The sequence below is a fragment of the Diospyros lotus genome, chromosome 4 (genome assembly GCF_014633365.1).
Source record: "Diospyros lotus cultivar Yz01 chromosome 4, ASM1463336v1, whole genome shotgun sequence".
Taxonomy (NCBI): domain Eukaryota; kingdom Viridiplantae; phylum Streptophyta; class Magnoliopsida; order Ericales; family Ebenaceae; genus Diospyros; species Diospyros lotus.
Genome location: NC_068341.1, coordinates 20,747,272 through 20,758,064, shown reverse-complemented (window position 1 = coordinate 20,758,064; position 10,793 = coordinate 20,747,272). Strand labels below are relative to the sequence as shown.

At 36.0% G+C, this 10,793-nt stretch overlaps 1 long non-coding RNA gene across 2 annotated transcripts; it reads left to right on the top strand.

The window, feature by feature from the left end:
* Positions 1-291: 291 nt before the first annotated feature.
* Positions 292-10,154, top strand: LOC127800325 (uncharacterized). 2 transcript variants are annotated; one of them, XR_008022765.1, is made up of 3 exons: positions 292-353; positions 9,091-9,214; positions 9,379-10,154. It is a non-coding gene; the product is annotated as an uncharacterized LOC127800325 (long non-coding RNA). The 2 variants fall into 2 exon arrangements; XR_008022766.1 differs by having other exon boundaries at positions 295-353; positions 9,085-9,214.
* Positions 10,155-10,793: the final 639 nt, after the last annotated feature.

Genomic DNA, 10,793 nt, shown 5'->3' with positions numbered 1-10,793 from the left:
TTTTTCTAAAATCTTATTTTATTAATTTCTCTTGTATATTAATTTCATCATTCTTTTTCAAAACCCTTTCTTCTATCACCTCCATCATTCATCCTTCTTCTCGTGCGTCCAATCTCCGCATCTTCATGTCAAATTCAAATCCCTCCAAATCCAAATCTCATCAATCCAAATCGCACTACCCTCTACCAAATTTGCCTTCTTCCAATCAATCCATATCCGCATGTTCAGTTTTTTGCCCTTTCTTCTCGTCAATCCAATTTTGCCTCTGTTGCACGAACTTGTCTTTCATATAGTTGGCGATCGAAGCTCCTACATATCGTTGTTGCTTGTGTCGTCGTCGATCTTGGTTTCATGTAAGTTTCTCTATCGCTCTTCCAAGTTTTCTTTTGGTTCATTGTTAGGATCTCAATCAATTCGGATATGGGTTTCTTTCTTTTTGTTCTGTTTCTTTGAAGGTTGAAGTTGAATTCTAGGGTTTCAATACTGAGGTACTCAATTATTAGAATCGTTCATCCCTTTGTATTTGTAGCGAAACCCTAGCTAACTATTATTTTGTGGTTTATACAATTGTGGTTGATTTTGAGGGTTTATGTTTTAATTTCTGCTACATGTTAGGGCTGTCTTTGTGAATTTCCTTTTTTTGCTTCTTGATTGAGACCTTATTTTATCTTTCTTTGTATCCCTAATCTTATATATATATATATAGACACACTGTGTGTAAAGATAAGTCTTAAGTTGCAGGCTTGGATTGTGCTAAAAAAACATGATTATATCAAAATGTATCTTTATTGGTAAAGTGTAATTCTAGGGCATGTTGTCATCGCTAATGATAGTTGGTTTGTGATTATGCAAGTTAAGTTATAATTGATGCCCAATGTGTCACATTCTGCCTTGCTTTTGCGTGTGTGTGTTTTTTTTAAATTATTTATTACTTATTATTATTTTTTTTTGGGGGGGGGGGTTAAAGTAGAGGATGATGATGGGTACATTAGAGCTAAACAAGCAATCAAAGATGCAGCCATATGCAACTACCATTGCATGGCCTCTATCTGCCACTAAAATGGCACATAATTCCATCCCTTTCGCCTACATGCAAAGGCCCAATAATGTGAACTTTCAATTCTTATATATATATATTAAAAATAAAACATGCAAATAATTCGAAACAAAGACTGATTGAACTAAAGTAATGCTAAGAGTAAGAGGTGCTGCCTATGATTTGCATAGTGTAACACCCGGTGTTACAGGTGTTAAAAGAATGAGAAAGAAAGTGAGAAAATTCCAAAAATGCCCTTGAGAAGGTGTTGGATCCTTGAGATTGAGCGTGCCCTATGAGAGGGGTATTTTGGTAATTTGGATAGTGAAATCCAATAAAAGGGTATTTTGATAAATTGGAAATAGTTCCTATATGGAATTAGATGTATAAGTGAATTAAATCTCAATATTTATTTATGTGGAGATAAGGGATTAATAATTCATAAAATGAGAATTTTGGTAAATTGGAATGATTCCATAAAGGAATTTAATTATGGAAAATAGGAAATGGTGGATATTAAATTATGTGAGAAAATAATTAGTTTTTCCTAAATTTGGTGAATAAATGTGGGGATGCCACATGGATGGTTGAGATGAAATCTTGGAAGCCAAGTATGGTGTCTTAGAGTGACACATGGCATTATGTGGTCCAAGATAAATAGAGAGATTTAAATAAATGCAAAAGAAAGGATAAGTAGTCTTTCAAGCATTTAATGAGAGGCATGATGGTGTTGGATTAAAAGAAAATCCAAAAAGAAATTAAATTAGTCACCCATTAATGTTTGGAAAATATGGGATTTGTTTAAAGGGGAAAGGAAATGAATTATGTCATTCATTCTTGATGTGTGAAAATGGTCTCCATTTATTAAGTGTTGAGAAATTAATAAATCCAATGGATGGGATTAATCCTTGAGTGAGATTTGTGATCCAATGGTGATTATTTATTCTTGGATCATGGCATGGATGGCCAATGTAAACATTTATGTATTTGTGGGAAGGCACATATCAATATATGTGGGTGTGCATATGTGCAAATATTTGGAAGAAATGAGAGATTAAAATAATTTAAAAAGGAAATTATAAATGTCTCTCAAAGCATTTATGAAGGCCATCATGATGTTGGGGAAAAAGATAAATGGAAAAGAAAGTAAAATGGTCACCATTAATGCTTGAAAATATGGTGATTTATAGAAATGAAAAATGAGGGAATTATGTCTCTCAAAATGATGGGTCAAATTAGTCCAATTTAAATAATTAGAAATTTGAAAAGAATTCAAGGTATGAGATGAAGGATCATGAACGAGGATCAAAAGCATGCAACGGAAGCGTTTTAAAAATAAAACGATCCTCGTATTGGTTAGAGTCTAGGAGACTTACTTTTTCGGCGGATTACCGGACGGAATGGAGCGATGGGTGCTTCTTCGTGTGGAGGAGACGACGGCTGCCCTGCTAGCCTTCGGCTCCGTCGCATCAGAACACAAACGCCCCCTTTCGATCTTCCGGAGTATGACTCGAACTCGTGGCCTCTCTTCGGTGAAGAAGAATGAAAAACGACTTGGATTAAAAAACAACTAAAGAGAGATATATATAGGGAGAACCCTAGGGTTAAAACCCTAGTGGGCCAAACCCTAATGGGCCAAATCTTTTAATTAATTTCCTAATTGGGTTAGCCCAATTAATTAATTAAAACCCTTATGAACTATTATTTTATTTTAGCCCAATGGACCATTCTAAATAAAATAATTCTCTCTTAATGTAATTCATCCAACAAGCCAAATGTATTAAAAATACATGAGTTACATCGAGCTACCCCGGGGACCAAAAGACAAATTATTCACGGCTACTAAAATGACCAAAATATCCCTGCTACCTAGTAGCTATATTTTGTCATTCTAAGTGTTCCAACTATCACCATATGGTAACACTGACCCCACGAATAATTTTGCATATGCCATGTCTTTGACCTACTAGTGTAATGACGAAAATACCCCTCTGTGTAACACCCATCATTCAGAAAGGAATAATGTACTAACACCTTTCTAAATGACTTCTACCATCCTTAGATCACTAGTCCAATAATCCGTGACTACTCGAATGTACTTGCTTATCATTGGGAGCTACCCAGAAGCACACACTCATAAGTCACGTTCCCAGGGCCCTGGATTATTCGATTATTCTTGGACAATCACAAGGGGGTGAATCGCAGAAACTATCTTGTATTAGTCTGTCTTAGCTAATTAGAAACCATACTCCCAACTCAAAAGGATATTGATCTTTGATAGACCTCACCTACAATGAATCTAAGAATATAGCTCTAGGTTCACCAGACCACCAACTAATACTCAAGTATTAGAGTACTCGTCCACGTAGTAGCAGTGATAGACTAGCTCCATGATAATTAGTACTTTGTCATTAGCTTCTATCACAGGTCCACTCTACGCATTCCAAATGCGCTTGTACAATTAGAGTAAACGGACTGTTTACTGGCTAAGGCAAGCCATCCTCCATTAGGATCTATTGCACAATGATCTTATCATGATAGAATGTCCAGTTCTATCAAAAGATCAAGAGTTATATTTTCTTGCTTATTAAGTACCCATGATTCATGCCTAACTGTGAAGAACGACCCATCACATGAATCACTTACTTAATAGCATGGACACCTTTCCAACAATTAAATGCAAATAATATATGTGCCATAAACTGAATAAAAGGAACATCATTACCATAAATTAAACAAAACGTGTCTTTAGGGCATACATTTCCAACATGAGATTGGGTCTTGAAATTTGAAAAATGATCCAATGGTGGTGGATGGAAGCTTGTGGTTGGTGTGGATTGCCACATGTATGTATATATATATGGTTGTAGCCAAGATGTGTTTCTAGCCAATGGTGGAGATTAGATCTTCTCAAAACAAATGGTTGAGATTGAGATTCTCAAGTGCACATGGATTGTGCTTTATTTGTATGGCTATGATTTCCTCTCCAAAAGAGAAAAGAATAGAGGGTTGAGATGAAGTCTTGCATTTAAAATATCAAGACTAAGAAAATAATCCAAAAAGAAAGGAAAGGAAAAGGAAGGAAGAAGGAAGAAGTCTTCCATTGTTTAGAGAAAAAGAAAGAAAGATAGAGAGATGGGAAGAAGTCTCTCATGGAGGATAGGATGAAGAAGAAGGAGATGAAGGAATCAAGGTAAGTTCCATTTTTCTTCTCTTCATTTTTGGTATGCTTTGTATGCAAAGTAAGTGGCATGTTGGAATGTCATCCTAGGTGGGAGAAGAGGATGGGGGAGCTCTCTTGAGAAGAGGATTTAAAGCTTCAAGAAGAAGAATGTTAAGGTAAGGGATGGCCTCATGTGGAGGTGGCCTTGCATTGCATTGTAAGTAGGTTGCATAAACTTTTATGTATCTCTTTGCATGCTTTATTTGTTCATGAGACCAATGGCCATGGGGGTGGGAAAGAAATGGTAGGTTAATGCCTCAAACCATATTGGGTTGTGAGGATGGAATGACCTAACCATGCTTACATGCATTTGCATTACATAGACTTGTTATGCTTGTATTTACTTTGCATATGCACCCTTACTGAGCTTTTGAGCTCATGAGGTTTTATCCTCCCCTTGTAGGTTGTTCTTATGTCAAAAGAAGAAAAGGGAATGTGTTGCAAGCTTGTGGTTGAAGCTCATGGTGTATTATTTATTTTGTTGTAAAGTTATGGCTTTAAGGAGCCTAGGCATGTGACTATTTCATTTGTGACCTTGTGGCATAGGAAAGCCTATTTGTTGTATTGATCATGTGTGGTGTGTATATTTGGAGGTTGTTATGTGAGCAACAATAGGTTGTGTAAAGCTCATGTGTGAAATGGAAGGAAATTTTGATGTATGTTGTGTAATATTCAAAGAGGTGATTTAAGCCTTAATTTTGGAAAAATAAAGGCAAAAATGGAAGGAATGTGAAGCATATTTATCCATTTTTATTTCTGGAAAATATGGGTTTAAGTGCCCAAGAAAAAAAAAAAAAGTATTGAAGTGTGAAAGTGCTGCAGTTGCAGCAGCAGGGGGGGCAGTAGCCCCGCGCCCGCGCGCGCGGCCGTGCGCACATGCAAGAGGGCGCGCGGCCATGCGCGCATGCGGGTGCGCGCCGCTAGCTGCGCGGCCAGCGCCCAGCGGGCCCAGGGGTGCGCCGTGGGCCCCGCTGGTCAAATTGTTTTAAAAAAATTTGGATTTTTGGGGAGTTTGGGCCATTTCTTAATTGATTTTAGGCCCCGGAGGAATTTTCGAAATAAAGGGATTTTTCGGGCATTTTTGGAGAAAATGCTAAAATTTTGAAAAATTGAGTTTTTCCTCCAAAATTAGTAATCAATCAATGGATTGATTTAAATGGTGATTTATGGAGCCCGGTAAAATTCTTGGATGGAAAAGAATTAATTAAAAATTGAGAAAACGGCGATTGGGCATCTAAATGAGATTTTCTTCATAGCCAATGCGGTGTGGCTAAAGCCCAATTCTGCTAGTGAATCCTGGGATTCAGTGAAGGGAAGGACAAGCCTAGTTCCCACCTAGGGCGTTTCGTCTTGAAACATGGTCCACCCTTCGCCAAAGGCCGGGCAGGTGGACAATTCGGGTGATTGTTCACGAGTAATACCCGTAAGTGGGAGCGGGGCGTTACACATAGTTTACCTACCTTCGTGTGCAAAGTCCTGCCATAAATTATATAACCTGCTGGAATCTATCATCAATGACCCATATACGTTGATTGAGATATAGCAAGTTTGATATGAGATGTAGTGTGAAGGTGTAACACCCCCTCTCCTAGATCTGCCCGAGAAGAGGTGCTACGGGAAAAAATAAAATAAACTGGCTGATAAACTGAAATCTGATACCATAACTGAACATCTCAATCAACTGGAATAAAAGCTCCATGTCAATACAGACTGGAAACCATAAACTCTGTCTAAGGGATAATCTTTCAACTGAAATATAAAATAGATCTAAACTGAGGAAATACTATAAAACTCAACGGACTCCTAGACATCTTTTATCTTGAACGGCTCCACGTATACACACTACTGAACACTGCTGCTAGGCCCCACATCTGATACTCCCCTACTAGAACCTGGAGGGGTGAAGAGTACAAGGTGAGCTACAAAAGCTCAGCAAGTAATAAGCTGGAAAGAATACTGAAGCTGAATCGAAGAATATCGATACTGATAAATAACTCACTGAACTTGTATTGAATTATCACTGTCTGATTGCATTCATAAAAATGTAATGCACATAAACTGTAAACTAGATGCAAGTATGCAACTTTGACTCATAGGCCCACATAATTTGATAAAACATACCTGACTGATCTGAATCCTGTAAACAGAAAAAAACTGTAAGCACATACTGTGGGTAAAGCCCCTAGCCCCCTGGTCGTCACCAGGCGAGCAACTCATAAACTGAGTTGAAACTAAAACTGATGGGATCCCCGCGGACAAGCCGCCTGGCGCGCATAATGCAATGCAATGCTCACATAAATGCTAGCACACAATATGTAGTGCTCCATATAAAGTCATGCTCAATGCTCATACCAAAATGTATGCACATAATCTCACCAAATAATGTTGTTCATGTCATAAATAAATAATGCTGAACATGATATGATCTTCATCTATATATTGGAATACAAAGATTCAACGAATTATGATTTAGGGTATGGGTATGATTAACTTGTCATCTTCTGGCTTATGAATTCAATGTTGGAAGGTATTGAATACATTAATTGAATTAAACTTGAATTAGGACTCACTGAAAGCTAAATTGGATTTCTGGAAAAGTCATCCGGATATTAGGAAGGATATCCGGATATGATGAAAGACATCCGAATATGAAGAAGGCTCATCCAGATACACTGACATTCAAAGCAGAAGCTATTTGGATATGCTGGGATGTATTCGGATATGAACTAGGACATCCGGATATCTCACTGATGCATTCGGATATCTCACTGATGCATTCGGATATAACTGGGGACTATTCGAATGAAAAATTCAACTTTTGAGGGAGGCATCCGGATATCAGGCGAGACATCCGGATATTATCTTGACCTTTCTAGATGTATAAACAAACCATCCGGATATCATATTTGAAGAACTTTAGATACATCCGGATACGATACAAGGTATTTGGATATTAGAACTTAGAGTAATAGAACTTGCAATCCCAAAATGGATAAGGATTAATAGAACTTGCAATCCAAAATGGATGAGGATTAATAAAACTTCCAATCCAAAATGGATAAGGATTAATAGAACTTGCAATCCAAAATAGATGAGGATTAATAGAACTTGCAATCCAAAATGGATGAGGATTAATACAACTTGCAATCCAAAGTGGATAAGGATTAATAAAACTTGCAATCCAAAGTGGATAAGGATTAATAAAACTTGCAATCCAAAATGGATAAAGATTAATAGAACTGGCAATCCAAAATGGATAAGGAGTAATAGAACTGGCAATCCAAAATGGATAAGGAGTAATAAAACTTACTCATAACTTCACTGTTATACGCATATATATATATATGCCTCTGCTTACTGATATAAATCTGAAAACTACAACGAAGAACTGGAATAATCTGAAATTAAAACTTATATGAACCTGTAATGGAAGGAATAACAAGAAGAATACTTGCCTGATAGAACTCTTTGATCGAACCCTAGAGCAATCCTGAAGACTCTAGCAAGCCTCTGCTATCTCTTGGCCTTTCTGTTCTTCACATGGCGTGAGGAAAAGCTAAGCTAATGGGCTCTATATATAGACATAAAGTCCTAGATCTCTTTTCTTTTATAACTTGAAATCCCTCTCCCAATCTAACTAGGAAACTCTCAATCCAAATCCATCTCATACATGGATTCTCATTCTCCTTTAAATACATAATCTCACTTAATTAATAATAATACAAAAATTATTATTAAAACTCTCAAATAATAATAAAACTCCAAAATTACCTTCATGCCCTTGCATTTAATTTTCACAAAATAAATTCTATTTAAATGCTATTTAAATACTATTCTCTCAATTAAAAATCTAAATTGCCACCTTGGCAAATTTCTTTAACTCCAAAATTAAAAAGAAATAAATGCCATTATTTTCCTTCAAAATCTCTAAATTGCTACATTAAATAATTAATTGACAAAATCTCTTAATCAAATACTTCAACAATTAATTAAATCATTCCTAAATAAATACTGGGCCCTCTAATAGGTCGTTACAGAAGGGGCCACTTCCATTCCACCCCTCCTTGCAACATGACAGGTCATCCAATCTGAGAGAAGGTTGAACTCAGCTGCCACATTTAACAATATTTGAACCCTCTCTTTCAACTCAGGGAATCTCATGGTTTTTGTTGTCCAAATAGTTGGTAGGTACCAAACCTTCTGTCAGCAAAACTTAAAACCCTGCCACTGGCCTTCCATGACAGGGCATCCAATTTGAAAAAATGCCAGCCAAACCAAATTTAATATGTATATGTATTCTTATGCAAATAGAAAAATTAACTCTTCTTTCATAACAAAGGACTTAAACTCTCAAGTTTGCCTTTAAAGTTACTGTTTTGGATTGATGCGCCATCTTTCATAGTATGTATTCTTATGCAAGTAGAACTTGGTTTCAGGGCTTCCTTCTATCTCAACATAAGGAAGCCCTGAAACCAAGTTTTAGTAGATCTTATAAATTGAATCATTGGGTAATTTCTCAAATTAAAAATTAGATAGGAATTAAATCTTTTACTGTTATGTCAGTTTGAATTTGTCATTGATTTAATTGAGTGGATTAGTTCAATTTCAAGGTCATTATTAGACCAATTAAATTTTTTGTATTTCTTTATTTTTAATTTTTGCATGTAATTGAGTGATCCAATTCTACCTTCAACCAATTAGAATCAATGTGGGCAGATCTTCAAGTAATTTCAATGTAGATTGTGACTACTTCGAGAATATGAGGTTTGGTTTAATAATCATTTATATCTGAAATTAGATAATCTGATGTCATCCTGTTGTAAAGGACCAGATGATAAAGACAAACCAAATGAACATACTGATTAGGTTTCTTAAGCTATGCTTAAGAAACAGAAGGGTGAGTCCAGTTTGAAAGATGCAAAGGGTACAGCTGCAAATGAAGCTTCTAGAAAGAGGTGTTAATTTATTTCTTTCTTGGATGTATTACTCATGATGTATCATAATTATATTTGATGTTGATGCGTCTGAATTTCTATTCAGGTTTTCAATGTCCTAAAATGGCTGGTGTCTTTGTTTCACACATGCATGCATGTATGATCTCCCTACTATCTGTTATCAGGCCTGCTGAAAGACAATCGTATGGTAGGGCTTCAACCAAGAAGCCAGTGACAAGCACTCAAGTTGCTTCTCAACAAGGTGAGTTCTATATTTAGGCATCTTGCATTACTGGTTAAATTAAATGGGTGAGTTAAAAGTACCGTGGTGAGCAAGTGCAAAAAGGACACCTTCTATTTGTTTTAAGTTAATCGACAAATCTATCAAATATTAGGATTGCATTATTCTCAAATTTATATAAAATTTACTACTCAAGGACTTTGGGATTGGTGTTTACATAGTGATTCTAAGTTTTTTATCTACATTGTGGGAGCTTTGTGGATGGTTCTTTGTAGAAAATTTCTAAACAATTAGACATTACCTAGTAGCGTGCCCAATTGAACATCTTGTATACATGAAGATATCAAGCGTCTAATGCATATACTTAATATATTGAGAAGAGTCTATGTAATACTTTGCGGTATTGGCTCACCCCATCACTTGAATAACTTGTCTGAGAACTATGAACATGAATGACTCCTCAAGGTTGGTGTTCCTTGGCTGTATCTTTGAGGAATCTAAAGAGGCCATCTGGGTCAATTAAAAGCATTGTTGTGGTAATTTTATAACACATTGTGAGTTGATGTTATTTATTTGTTGTCACTGGACAACACTTGCAGTAGGAATGCTACTTGACAAGGATTTTGGAAAAGAATATTTTATTTAAATGTGATATCACAGGCCAAATTACATCTTTTTCATGTATACAGATGTTGGCTATATGGGAGTGAGTGGTTTTTGATAAATTGTGTTCTTTCAACAAATACTTTCAATTGTTGATTATCTTGTCTGAAAAACCGATTGTGAGATTCTTTCAACAAATAGTTTGAGCTAGCCAAAAGTAGCTCAAGGACAAAAGGAGAAATACATTCAAGCTAAGGTATTTCTCTATTTCTTGTGGTATAAAAAATGTTAAAGCAAGAAAAATGAATCAAATGCTTTATTATCAGTTACAAAACTGAATCTGAAAGAAGCTTTTCACCAAAAGGAGAAATACATTCAAGCTAAGGTATTTCTTTTGGATAATGTTTGTATTAACATGTTGATATATATTACTTTGGCAAGGAAAATGTGTTTCACTAATTACTTTGTTACACAAGAATATATGGACCCAGTTAAGGAGTTATAGAAATCTGGTCGTTGGAGATCTGGCTTTATTATATATGGACCCAATTATTGGCTTTATTAAGGAGTATATGGACCCAATTACTTCTAGAAGTGCATCCATTTCAACATTGTGTAAACTGAGAACTGGCTTTATGTCTTGTGTGTTGTTATACTGTAGTTCCTCCACTTCCCCTGCTGTTTGAAAGTTGCATACATTTTGCTAACTAAATAATCACCATTAAATTCTTATGTCCGTTTCTCATGTTATTGATA